General features: G+C 46.2%; 1 protein-coding gene across 1 annotated transcript in view; it reads left to right on the top strand.

Annotated features, from left to right (window-relative positions):
• Nucleotides 1-9,589: 9,589 nt before the first annotated feature.
• GRB2 (growth factor receptor bound protein 2) overlaps nt 9,590-13,105 on the top strand; it is a 70,872-nt gene continuing 67,356 nt past the window's right edge. Inside the window, exon 1 of the mRNA XM_036222890.1 lies at nt 9,590-9,608. The gene's annotated coding sequence lies outside the window, so the exon portion shown is untranslated. The remainder of the gene's footprint in view (nt 9,609-13,105) is intronic.

Below are 13,105 nucleotides of genomic sequence, written 5' to 3'. Positions count from 1 at the left end.
AGGTGAAAGGTGGGATGGAGAGGGCCTGAGCCCTGCGTGATTTGGTTTACTTAGGATAGGGTGAGGAGTTACCGGCATGTGAGAGCAGATGGATTTCAAAAGAGGGCAGGAGAAAATGAAGAGAAAAGAGCCAGGGTGGTGTTTATTAGGAAAGAGTTGGAGGAAGTTTGGAGAAAGGGAAAAGAGAAGCTTTAGGGCAAAGGGAGAAATACCTTAGGCGAATAGGTGAAATGCTTTTCCCTTTTGACTCTGAAGCTGACCTGGGAACTTAACGGGTAAAGACGGAATCCTTCTTAGCAGACAGGAGGAAGGAGAGCGAAATGAAAAACAGGCTTTGAAGGAGATTTTTTGTAAATCATTAATGTGATTCCACTTTGGGCATTTTTCTCAAGAGACTACAATAAGATTTGAAGTTTCTTTGCAATTTTTTTGGATGCCGACTAATGATTCTTTGTATGTGATTCTGTATAGCGATGAGACATATGGTTTTATGTAGTTAATAGCATTATTTATTTCTGTGTCCTTTCTCTATGTGCTTGTGAGCCCCTCGAGTCCAAGAACCGTGTCCTAATCATCTTTGTGTCACTACTGATTAACAAAGCACCTGTCACACAGTAGGTGCCTGAAAAATGTTTGTTGAATACATGAGCTGGTACCCAATTATTCCCTCTCTCTCTCTCTCTCTCTCTCTCTCTCTCTCTCTCTCTCTCTCTCTCTCTCTAACATCTTCGGTTGCTCTCTTTTCATTGGATCTTTCTCCACAGATCCACTGAGGTACAAGGTGGACCATTCAAAGGAGCGGGGAGGCTAGAGGGAAAAGAGAAGGAGAGAAGAAAGAAAGAGAAGAAGGAGTAGGAAGAGAAGACCTTCAGCATTAAATGGCCTGGTCTATGTGACACTCTGCCATGTAGCTAATGATTCAGCCAGCAAGAGGCTCCATGCCCTTCTGTGATGTTACGTCTCTGTTATACTAGCCGATATAATAACACCCAGTGATTTCGCCTTAGCTATTACAATCAACGGAGAGCCGTTTCATTCGTTTTGTGACCTGTGGAATATTTAAGAGACATAGCTGAGAAATTCAACGTCACGTGACTTTAAGAGAGCTGTTTCAAAGTTGTTAAACCAGCCTGGAATGAACGCCTTCGAAACCGACCAATGACGTCGTACTGTGTTGGCCTACCTGCCAATCGGTCAGCACGTAGTTACTGAGTCCTCTGTATGTGCCAGGCCCAGGGCTAGATGCTGGGCACGTGGTAGTAAACAAACCTGAGAGGATCCGTGCCTTCAAGTCAGTATTTTAGTAGAGGAGACAGGACCTTAAACAAACAAATAATTATATCATTACAAGTGTGGGAAGTGCTGCAAATGAGCATCACTCGCGGGATTCTGGTGACCATATCCTGGGTGGCTGGGGAAGGCTTTCCTGAAGAAGCGATGTTTAAGCTGGAATCCGAAGGGTGACCACAAGTTAGCCAGGCAAAGGGAATTAGATGGAGGAGTGGCATGTGCAAAGGCCCTGAGGAAGGAGGTTATGAGCCCGAGGGAGCAAAGGGGAGTCCTACACGACTGGAGCAGGAAAGGGCAAGGGCGGGGTGGTGAGGGACGAGGCCGGACAAGTCAGGGGACAGCTCAGGAAAGGTCTCCTGCGCCACTTTAAGATTATCAGCTTTATTCTGAGGGCACTGAAGAGCTACGGGAGGATTGTAAGCTTGAGACTGCCACAATCCCAATGGCATTTATAAAAATCCTCGTTTGGGCTGCTGAATAGAGAACAGATTGTCGAGACACAAGAACAGCTTCAAGAAGCCCAGAGGGGAGGCGCAAGCAACTTAGCCCCTCTGCTAAGTTGGTAGCGGCCTGGATGGCAAAAAGTAGATGTGTCTGAGAGATATTTAGCAGGTAGACTAGGCAAAATTTAGCGATTGATAGGATTTTAAGTTTGGGGAGAAATATAGAGGAATGACTCCTAGGTTTTCACAACCTAGATCTCGTCTGATGTCAGTTATAATGACAAACGACCTCTGTTCAGCTCCAGGTGCCTCAAAATGGCTAATTTAGAGCAGAGCACTAAAGCATCATCCAGAAAATATTCTCGTTTATTTATGAGACATTGCTTCATCTAGATAAGGATATGAGAGGTGAGTCAGAAAACGTGTAACTCAGCAGGACTGATTCACATTTCTGAACACGGAGTGACACGCCGAGTCACACCCGAGCAGAAACAAACTTTACTCCAGTGTCCTTCTCATTGCTCCATTCTCTGAGCCCGATCGTTTGTTTAAGGTCTCTGGGCTGAAATGCTTTTAACTAGGCTGAGATAAATACCACAGTCGGCATCGAAGTCCCCTGCCAGGAATCACAGTGTCGGTATCCACATTCTGACTGGTGCGACTGATAAACATCGATTGTTGTCACAGTTGAAGTTTCAGGCCGACCTATGGCCGCCTCCGGGTTCTTGGAAAAGATATATCAATTGATCGAAGGACATGAGCAGAGTGTTTATATAAGAAGAAACCAAATATTATGGATTGTTTTTTTGGAGAAAAAGTTTCAATCTCACTAATAAGCAAAGAACATTAAAATGAACACAGAGATGCCATTTCTCACCCATTCGGTTAGAAAAAATAATAAAATTTAATAATGCTCAGGCTGCACTTTATATAAACTCATATGCTGATATATTACTTTTTTACTACAACGTACCTTATAATATCTTTGCTGGGAAATATGACAGCAGCTAATAAAGACCATGAATTGAGCAACTCTATCTTGATTACCTCTTTTTATGGTGATGAAACTTTAGGAAATAACTCCAAGGCTGTGTGTGGGTGGGTACGCCTTACATGTACATAACGTATGCCAATTATATCTCCATTTTTTTTTTTTTAAAAAAAGGGTGGGGTAAAAAAGAAAGACCAGGTTAAGCCACGGGGTGGGTTATCTGTAAGCGTCATGGTAGAAATGGAGCGGAGTCAAGGCCTGCGCCTCAGAGGAGAGAGTTTTCGTGAGGAAGGAAGTGCGAGGACCTGGAGGTAGACACAGAACCAAGGAACATCGAGCTGCTGCTCCCCAACCAGAGGGAAGAGGTGCTCCGCCCTCCGAAGAACTGCAGGGTAGTGGCCTCTTCGTGGTAAAGCCAGCGCTCAGGAGAAGGAAGGGAGCAGCAGAGTTTCCTTGGAAGATGCTGAGGCTGTTGGAGCGTCTCCTCACACAGAAACAAAGGCTTCGGATAGCACGGGAGGAAGTTTTGGAGGAAAATAGCAGTGGGAGAACCGGCCCCGCTGTGGAAAAGGAACTGATGACAGGGCCTGGCATCTTGGGTGGTCGGCGCCTGAGAATCGGGAATTCGAAGCCTGACGAGGTTAACCGAGCTGTCAACTCTTCACCTGCCGGCAAGAAACTGCTGCCTCTCGGTTGCGATATTTGTAGGAGAAGCTGCTCCTTCGACATCCGCAGCAGGTTGCAGTGAGGTCTCACGGATGAGAGCCTTTTCTTGAGCCCTCCGATTCACTCCAGAGGTCCCGGGGAGAGAGCTGTGTTGTAAATACCCCCCGGCCCCAAAGAGCAATGCTGAAACGGCACAGAGCTTTACAACGCATTCTGAGCATCCGGCTGCATCGCCTTCATGTAAGTGAGGTCTCTGGGTGACAGTGACGGTCCCCTCGATGCCTTTGTTCATAAGAGCTCCGAACGGGGAACAACAGCTCAAATGGGCCAGCAAAGGAGAATGGCGGTGTATCCATACACGGGAATACCACGCGACAATAAAAATAAATGAACCCTGCTACACATCGCAGGACGAATGAACCACGCAGAGATTATGCTGAAGGGAAGAAGCCGGACGTGAAAGATTACACACCGTGTGGTTCCATTTATGTGAACCAGGACAGGGATCGTGGGGAGGGGGAGGACTAACTCCAAAAGGGCGCGAGGGAAACTTGGGGAGCAGAAGGGAATGCTCTGTATCTCGGTTAGCGTGGGAGTCTCATGGGTTTATATATTCGCCACAGGTGAAACACCGTCCATGAACTATCTTGCTGATCGTTTGGATTCTGTGTGGGAGAAGCTTCTGTTCTGTTTGCTTTCTAGAAATAACTAACAGCAGCTCCCTGACAGCCAGGAGTTCTGCAAACCGCACAACAGGCAGTTTCAATCTTCCGGAGTGGAGGCCCTGTCTCACTGTTTTTCGGTGGGAATTGAGAGCAATCCCCTTCGCCTGCTGTGGTCGGGGACTTCGGTGCATTTCGTGGAGGGAGTGGTAGCCGAGAGATCTGCCCAAGGATGCTGGGGCCGTCTTCCAAGGAACCATGGACGTCATTAATTACCTGAAGATGAATGTGCACACACCCTCCCCAGCACTTTAAACACAGAGAAACGAGACAGTCCGGTTTGGGAGGAAGAAAGATGAATTTGCAGAAGATGAGCTAGGAAGAGGAGCCAGGGAAGACAGAAAGCCACAGAGGTGTCCAGGTGCCAGCCGAGGCTGCCACCAGCCAGCCTTCCTCCCCACCCCAACCCCAGGAACCTTCTCCATCACTTCCCCAAACACCAACTCCAGACTTCTCTGTCTGGCTTTCTGGACTCATTTTTCGCACTGCTTCTCAGCACTTCCTTAACGCTTACTGGTTTTTTTTAACTATCAGAGTGGTTGTTTATAAGTACATTAGTGTCCTAACAGTAGCACCAAAAGCAATGGCAAGGAAACTCTTCTTTTAGGAAAATACTTGGTAAATATTTTAAGGAAAGGTGAGGCCCCCAAAATACCTAGGTCTGCAAGTGCCAAAGCAATCAGGGAATGAGCCCAAAATGCTCTGTGTTTAAGCAAACGAACCAAAAACTTGGAGTTGGACAAGAAGAAAGGAAAGAGCAGAGAGGAAGACTGAGCAGTGTGGGGGGAGGTTGGAGCCTGATACGGATATAAAGTTGCCCGTGTTTCTACAATGTAGAAAATTCCTGCAGCTCCCCAACCCTCACGTAGAGATCTATACGTACAGATGCCTGTGTGAGTGTTTGGTTAAGTGAGATTAAGGGGTAGGGGTAAGTGTCACATCCGGTCGGTGCTGTTGGATGAGGATGAGGAACGATGCCAGCGGAGCTCTGGGAGAATCCCTGGAGTAAACGTGTTCTGTTGGGAACCAGAACAACCATGAGAATATTACGATCCTGCAGAGAATTCTTTTGAATGGAGTTTAACTTAGTGTCGTCTAGATCTAAAAGTACCAAGGAAGTCCCTGCTCTATCTAACTACATTGACATGCTGTCACAGGAGTCCTCTAAAACTGGATGGGCCTAATCTGGTCGGTATGCTAATGAGAGGAGACAGCCAGCTCGCTCCCAGTGCGACAGGCACATTCGCTCATCTGTAGAGGGGACGCGTAAGTCGAAGGGGATGGAGCGCATTAAAAAAACAGTGAAACATCCTGCAGAGGAGTGTTCTTTGTCAGTGAACAGCCAGGACTGTGTAGAATAACAGACGTGCTTCCTGGAACATAAACAGCTTCCCTCGGCTCCCTCCTCTCCCTCTTAGAAGTACTTTCTTCTGCTGGCTTCTGAGTCACCACTCTGTCTGGTTCACCTCCCACCTCACTGGTTACTCCTTCTCAATCCGCTTTGCTAGTTCCTTCTCTGATCAGCCCCTAGATATGGGAGCGGAGAGAGTCTTCTCTTCTCTGCTCCAGCCTCTCTCTAGGCGGCCAAAGTCAGTCCCATAGTCCTAAATACCATATACATGCTGACGATTCCCACATTTACGTCAATCTTAATCTCTCCCCTAAACCCCAGATTCACTTACCCAGTTGCTAACTTGACACCTCCACTTGGTTGTCTAATAAGCATCTCAAATTTAAAACATCCAGAACCAAGTTCACGGCCTCTTCGGCCGCAGCTTCCTTCTTCCGATCCTCCCCTTTGTGGTATTTGCTGCCCAAACCTACCACCTTTGATTTCTTTCCTTTCTCAGTTTCCATATTCAATTATCGACAAATTCTATGGGCTTTAACTCTAAACTACAAGCTTACGCTGTCCACGTCTGTCAGCTCCAGCTCTCCCACCCCAGGCCGGGACACCTGCTGTCCTACGGCGATAGCTCCTAATTAGGTTCTGCTTCTCCAGCTTCCCCAGCGTCCCCGTGTCCAGTCTCTGCACAGCAGCGAGAGGGGTCTCTCTGCAACATAAGTCAGACCAAGGTCGCTCTCCTGCCTGAGCTCCTTGAATGGCTTCCCATCATACTTACATGAAAACCTCGAGTCCTTACCGTTGCGTATCAGATATCCATTGCATAACAAGTTGCCCCCAAATTTAGTGTTTTCAAAACAATACACATCTATCATCTAAGACAGGTTCTCTGGGTCAGGAATCTGGGAGCAGCTTGGCTGGATGGCTCTGGCTCTGCGATTGCTCATGAGGCTGCAGTCAGGTGTTGGCCAGTCATCGGAAGGCTTGACTGGCTACAAGACTCAAGGTGCCTGACTCACAGGCCTGGTAAGGCAACGCTGGTTGTTGTTGGCAAGAAGACTTGGTTCCTTGTCACATAGACTCTTCACAGGGCTGTTTGAGTAACTTCAGGACACAGCTGCTGGCTTCCCCCAAAGCAACAGAGGACAAGGCAGAAGCCCCAATATCTTTCGTGACCTATCCTTGGAAGTCACACTCTGTTCCTACTGGTTACACAAGATGACCATATTCAATGTGGGAGGAGACCATACAAGAAAGCTAATGCCAAGAGGCAGGGATCATTGGGAACCACCCGGGAGGCTGGCTGTCACATGTGGCCTGCAGGACCCCACATGATCTGATCCCTACTGCGTTTCCAGCCTGATTTCGTGCCCCTGCGCCCCTTGCCGCCCATCGTGTTTCGACCGTCCTGGCCTTCTTTCTTCCTCTCCAATACACCTAACATGTCCCTTCTTCGGAAGCTTCGCACTACCTGTTCCCACAGCCAGAATGCCCTTCCCCAAGAGTTTTTCATAATCAGAATGTCCCCTTCTCTGAGAAGACTCCCCTGAGCCCCAACCTAGCACGTCACCAGTCACCATCATACCAGATTTTTGGGTTTTTTTCAGGGTGTTGATCTCTATCCACTATATTTGCCTGTTTATTCGTTCCTTGTCAGTCTTCTCCACTAGGATATAAGCCACGTGAGAATAGGAAATCGAATCTATTTTGGTCATTGCTGTCTTCTGAGCACTTAGAAGAGTGCCTGGAACATATTCAATTGACTTTGACAAATGAGTGAATAAGAGGGCTTTCCAAGGTTTGACGAAGTTCCTCACAGGAATATCCACCTGCTTCTGACTTTATGCTTTCTAAGCATCCTTCCAACTCCAGGCCTTGAGGTCTTCACAACCAGCTAGGGAATGTCCTAGGAGACACATGTGACTAATAATAATATCAGTAATAGTTCATTCTTATGTAGGGTTTATTATGTACTATACATTATCCCAAGCACATTACATAATAACTCATAATAACCCTATGAGGATGCAAATACTACCATTCCCATTTCAGAGATGAGAAAAATAAGAACCAGAGGGTCTAAGTAACTTGACACCAGATCACAGAGCTAAAAATTGATGGAGCAGGTTTTGAGCTGGGAAATCTCATTTCAGAGGCCAGGTTCTATTTTTTTTTTTTAAATGGTTCTATTGAGATATAATTCACATGCCACACAATTCACCCATTTAAAGAGTATCATTCAATGGCTTTTAACATATTCACAGAGTTGTGCAACCATCATCACAATCAATTATAAAACATTTTCAACACTCCAAAAAGAAACACCCCATTCCCTTGCAGTCACTTCCATTGGTCCCCAACCACCTCCCCCAGCCTCAGGTGGTCTACTTTCCACCTTTACGGGCTTATCTATTCTGGACATTTCATATAAATAGAATGACACAATATGTGATCTTTTGGGACCAGCTTATTTCACTTAGCACAATATTTTCAAGATTTATCCATGTTGCATGTGATGTGTATCGGAACTCCATTCCTGTTAATTACTTGGTAATAGTCTATTACATGGTTAGACCACATTTCATTTATCCATTCATCAGTGGATGGACATTTGGGGGATTCCATTCCTTAACTATTATGGATACGGCTGCTATGAACATTCGTCTGTGAGTTTTTGTATGAGCGCGTGCTTTCATTTCTCTTGGGTGCATGCTTAGGGGTGAAACTGTCATGTGGCTACAGACACTCAGTTCTTAAATGTTTGTTTACTCTGCAGCCTCCAGCAGTGAGCGAATACTACAAACCAAACAATCGGTTTGGTTTATATATCAGTCTCGAGATTCTTAGCACAGTTGGCACCTGTCTGACCTAAGGGCCCAATCACCATTACGTGACCTAAAACCCAAGAGGTGTGGTGTTGTCCCTGAGATGGAATGACAGAAAATGCCCCCAGAGCGAAAACTGTTGCATGTTGCAGATTCCTTATATAAGGTTATTTCGCCACAAGGTTGATGCCAATAATGAGTTTGTATCAGTTCACCTGTACCTCTTCATGCATGGCCTTTTCTAAATAATGGCAGAAATCTGCGAGGTGACTGGTTAGTGTCCGGAGGTGCTGTCAATACCTGAGAATGGAATAATCCTGTTCCAAAAAAAATCGGTCACTTTAGGCATGAAACGCAACTGAGGTCTCGTGAGTACCTTCCCCAGACCTTTAGCTCGTGTTCACAGCACTTTAAGACAGAGGTTACATCCCTCACAGTGATGGGTCTTTCTCCCCAGGGAGCTTGTCACAGCTTTCAGGACGTTAGCTACAGAATCCACAAGACCAAGGAGCCTCGGAGAAGGGGCAGGAGGGTCTGGAGGTGTGTTGCTTTGGGATTTGCTCTCAGCTCTGGACAACGCCTTGCCAGGTTGGTGGCCTCGGCTGTCACTACTCCTTTATTGTCATCCTCCCCACCGAGAGGGCAGCCTCTGGGGCCTGTTGGCTGTGTGATCAGTGTCAGCTAATGAACACAGTGCGGTCCCCGGGACATGCACTGGAGGAGACAGCTGTCTGTCTCCCGTGTCAAGGCCAACACACGCGGGCCGTTGCCTTGGTTTTGCTTCGATTTTTATCATGGGTGTGGTCAGCATGTTTTCAAAGCCAAACGAACTTTAGAATTCCCTGAATGTCTTTACTGGACTGAAGTTCAGATCTGTTTGCAGTTCTAGTAATAAACCCTCGAGTTCACTCTCCGCCTTTCCTTCGGGGCCTCACAGCGCTTTTTACCCCTGACCTTCATTCTGCCTGGGACCTCCCTGGGAAAGGGGCCGCAGCAGAGTCGGTAACACCGTATTCACATTCTAGAGGGCAGAAATGTGGGCTGACCACGCTAAGTGGTTTTGCTCAGGATCACACAATAAGCGGTCTGTGGGCTGAAGCTGAAAATAAGCCCGAAGCATGTCACTCGTCACCCCCTGCCTGCAGCGGGAGAACTTAAGCTGCCTCTGCATTGCCGGCTGAGTTCGTAGAGGGAGGGGGCCACGTCGCGTCGCGTCGCGTAGGGAGCGGAGGTCTGCTGCACACACCCCCGGGGGAATCCCAGCTGAGTCCAACGTGCCTTTCCAGCTTCTAGACTAGAAAGGAAAAATCCAAGCTTAACTCGAAGGTACAGTATGTAGCTTTGTTTTCTTTATCCTTGATAAACAGCCAGGCTATTTATTATTCCAGGCTATTCTAGAGTTGCAGAGGAGCAATGTGACCAAAGCCATTCATCCGTGGGCCACTGGTTTAAAAACTGAAAAAGTGATTAAGACCAAATTTACCTCACGGGGGCGGGGGAGAGAAAAAAACTTTAAACAAGAGAAAATACACAACAGACAATTTTTTTTTTATTCGGTATTGTAGTACTACTTGCTTGATATAGCTCATAGTTTTCAAGTTGAGAATGATGCATAAATGGCCATCTAGGAAGAAAAATTGTGTTCCTAAAAGATAAATATATGAATTTCTTTTATGAAATGCATTCTCAATGCAGGCATTTTTTGCCCCAAAAGGGGGAAAAAGAAAATCTGTTCTCGGAAAATGAAAAATTCTTAGATATTATCATAGTGGTCTTCCAAAACTCGATTCTACCCGACAAAATCTTATTTCTTAGTATTTAATTTCCCTCATTAAGGAGAATTTAAATTCAATTTACTGTTTCTCTTTTGGAGGAAGTAATGAAAATTTCAAAACGGGTTTAAAACACTGCTCTATGAGAAGTTTCACCTTCTCATAGAAAGTCTCCATCTGACCTTTTCTAGGAGTCTTAACGATTAACTGGGAGTCAGGCTCCCAGGGTCACGTCATTGGAATGATGGCAGTCGCTCCTGCATGACCTGGGGGTCGGCATCCTGTTAGGATTTGTTGGGGCAGAGATGGGTGAGCGCTGGGAAAGAACAATGTCTCATGTCTCGTGGCTCCGGCTGTCTCTGTCACATGTGCTTCTCAGCCACATGGCTCAGGATTGCAACCAGCCGCTCGGCTGGTAGCTTATACCTGCAAGTGATTAATTTCAAGAGCGTCATGAACACACACTTTGAAAGGGAAGATGGGAGAGATCTCTCTTAAATTTCATTCTAGTGCCAGCACTGAATCATCGTGACGCTCATTGTTTAAAATCAAGTATATGTCCAAAAACACTGGCCCTGAGGACCTGCAGACTTAGCACCTTGCTTGCTGCTGCTGCCCAGGGCCTCCTGCTGTCCGAAGCAGCCTACCTAACATGGTTGCTTTGTGGGGGGTGGGAGCGGGCGGGGCGTTGTGTGGAGAGAGCGATGGTTGGACACCAGAACTGGAGGATGACGAGAACCCTGGCGTGATCAATAAGACCCTGTGAATGTACTCGATCAGATGAGCTAATGCACGTGATGATGCTTTCAAACTGCGAAGTGTATGAAGTATATTATAAATCCTCCCTAACTGTGTGAATAAGCTATAGGAAGAAAAGCAGTTTTATTTGAGGATGATCGCCAGAATCCTGCCTTGATTTTCACCCCAAAACGTTGGAATAAGTGATGGCTATTTAAAAAGAAAAATCCTTTTCTATCTTTGGGCGACAGGGGCTTCACGAGAGTGTGTAATATATTGTCGGCTGTCATTCCACCTGGCCTTCTGTGCCCTCGTCTCGAATTGCCGGCTGCTTAGTTATTTTTCATTGCAATCCTGCCTTTCTTCTTGTGTCCATAGAAACTACCAGTAATGCAGCGGCTTGTCCTTTCGTGGGGCCTCTAAGATTCTCACGGCTTTGCTCTGAGCCTGTGTGCTTTCCCCCTTAAGCCAGAAATAGAGCTGGTGTATCTATTGGTGGTATCTTCTAACTCGAACCAAAAGTGTCCCCTTTTCCATTTGAATGCCGCTTAAGATGTGTCCCACTGAGAGGGGCCTTGCTCAGGATTTGGTTGTGGGAGATCAGGGGCCTCATGCTTTGAAGAGCCAGCTAATCGGTCACTCTGCGGGGTAATCTGTGCCCCCAACATGAAAAGGCACATGTACCGAAACCCCAGCTTTGCTATCAGGCGAGGAATGTGCATTAATCGTGTTTCATCACTTTCGTGCCTTTTAAGGGCTTGGCTGACAAAGGAATTTGTGCAAAAGATCCTAATATGTCTGCTGCAGTTAACTCTTTAGTGTTCTTACGGCTCCTGACGCAGCAGGCTGTGGGAATTACAAGCGGGGCCTCGTCAGATAAACACAAGTTTGAATTCCGGCTATGATGCCTACTGGCTATGGGACCTCCGTCTAAGCCTCGGTTTCCTCATCCGTAGAATCTGGATAAAACAAAACCTTCTCATGGAGCTCGTTAAATGAGATAATGAACAGAAGATACCAAGCACAGTGCCTACCTAGTACATAGTAAATGGTCAGTAAAAGGTAGATGAAGACATTGTGAATATTAATGAAATTGGGAGCTGAGTAAGAAAGGAGGAAAAAAACGATTTGGAAGAGAAGGAGCTAAGTTAAATTCCATACAGAATTTTATAAATCGTATGCTTAAAAAATGATCACATTCATTTTAGAATAGGAGTACATGCACATAAATAATTCAAAAGAAACAAAGAGCCACACGGTGAAAATCAGTTCTCTCTCCCACCTACCTCCCAGCTCTCCTCCCCCAAAACAATTAATATAAGTTTTCTGAGTATCCTTCCAGAAACTGAAATTATTGAAAAAAACTACTTCTGAGGGAAATTAGTTTCAAAGGGACAGGATGACCTACTTGCTAAATATTAAGCAGAATGGTTTGACAATAAAGACAGCTGCCTGCGTGGTCTTATTGGACCCCAAGTTTAGGGAGTGTTTTAATTGCATATTTAGTTCCCTGCAGCCTGCGCCAGACTGGATGAAGTCTTTCTAGCTATAATAAGACACATGGGCTCAGAAAAGCAATATGATTCAGAAGCAGGATTCACAGCTCCCAAAGCAGAGGGTCCCTCATCTTTGATGGAGGGTGTCAGGGCAGGGTGAAGCCAAACCATGGGATCTGAACTCTGGACTGTGGACTCATTCCCAACATTCCCCATTTGCCAAGCCCACATTGCCAACATTCCCTTGAGACTTAGGTCACATAGCTTCTCCTTCAGCTGTTAGAGGGTCCGGAGGACAGGTTAGAGGGACAATGCTCAGGCACCCTGTGAGACGATCAAGGACCCCTTCCTGCATTCTCCCCCTGGCTGGCCAGAGGCCAGTTTCTATTCCGTAAAATGCACTGCTCTTATATTTATCCGGGATGACTTGGTAAGTTTAAACCTGCTCAAGTCCTAAGACACACCTGTTTATTGGATAAACACGGTTTCTGCTGCCAAATCGTTAATAGGATAACCGTGTATATATAGAGCTAAGAGAGCTCACACACTGGCCTCCAATCTTTTGTCAGACAAACAAGTCTTTAATCACCCTAACTGAAAGAGACTCTGCGACATTGGCAGCATGGTACCTAACTCTACGTCAAAGAGTTTCCACTTGGCTCTATCCTGATTTCACTCTGCTGGAATTTGTCTGGTACCCCATAACTGAGGAAAACGGTGGTGACCATCTCCCATGTGACTGAAGACATTCATTGGTCTTTGTCCCTCTAACACTAAATGAAAGCCCATCTGGGTTCTTTCATCTTCCGTTTATGAT

Source organism: Rousettus aegyptiacus, unplaced genomic scaffold (assembly GCF_014176215.1).
Source record: "Rousettus aegyptiacus isolate mRouAeg1 unplaced genomic scaffold, mRouAeg1.p scaffold_m13_p_6, whole genome shotgun sequence".
NCBI lineage: Eukaryota > Metazoa > Chordata > Mammalia > Chiroptera > Pteropodidae > Rousettus > Rousettus aegyptiacus.
The sequence above is the reverse complement of the archived record's forward strand: the minus strand, read 5'-3'. Positions and strand labels throughout refer to the sequence as shown.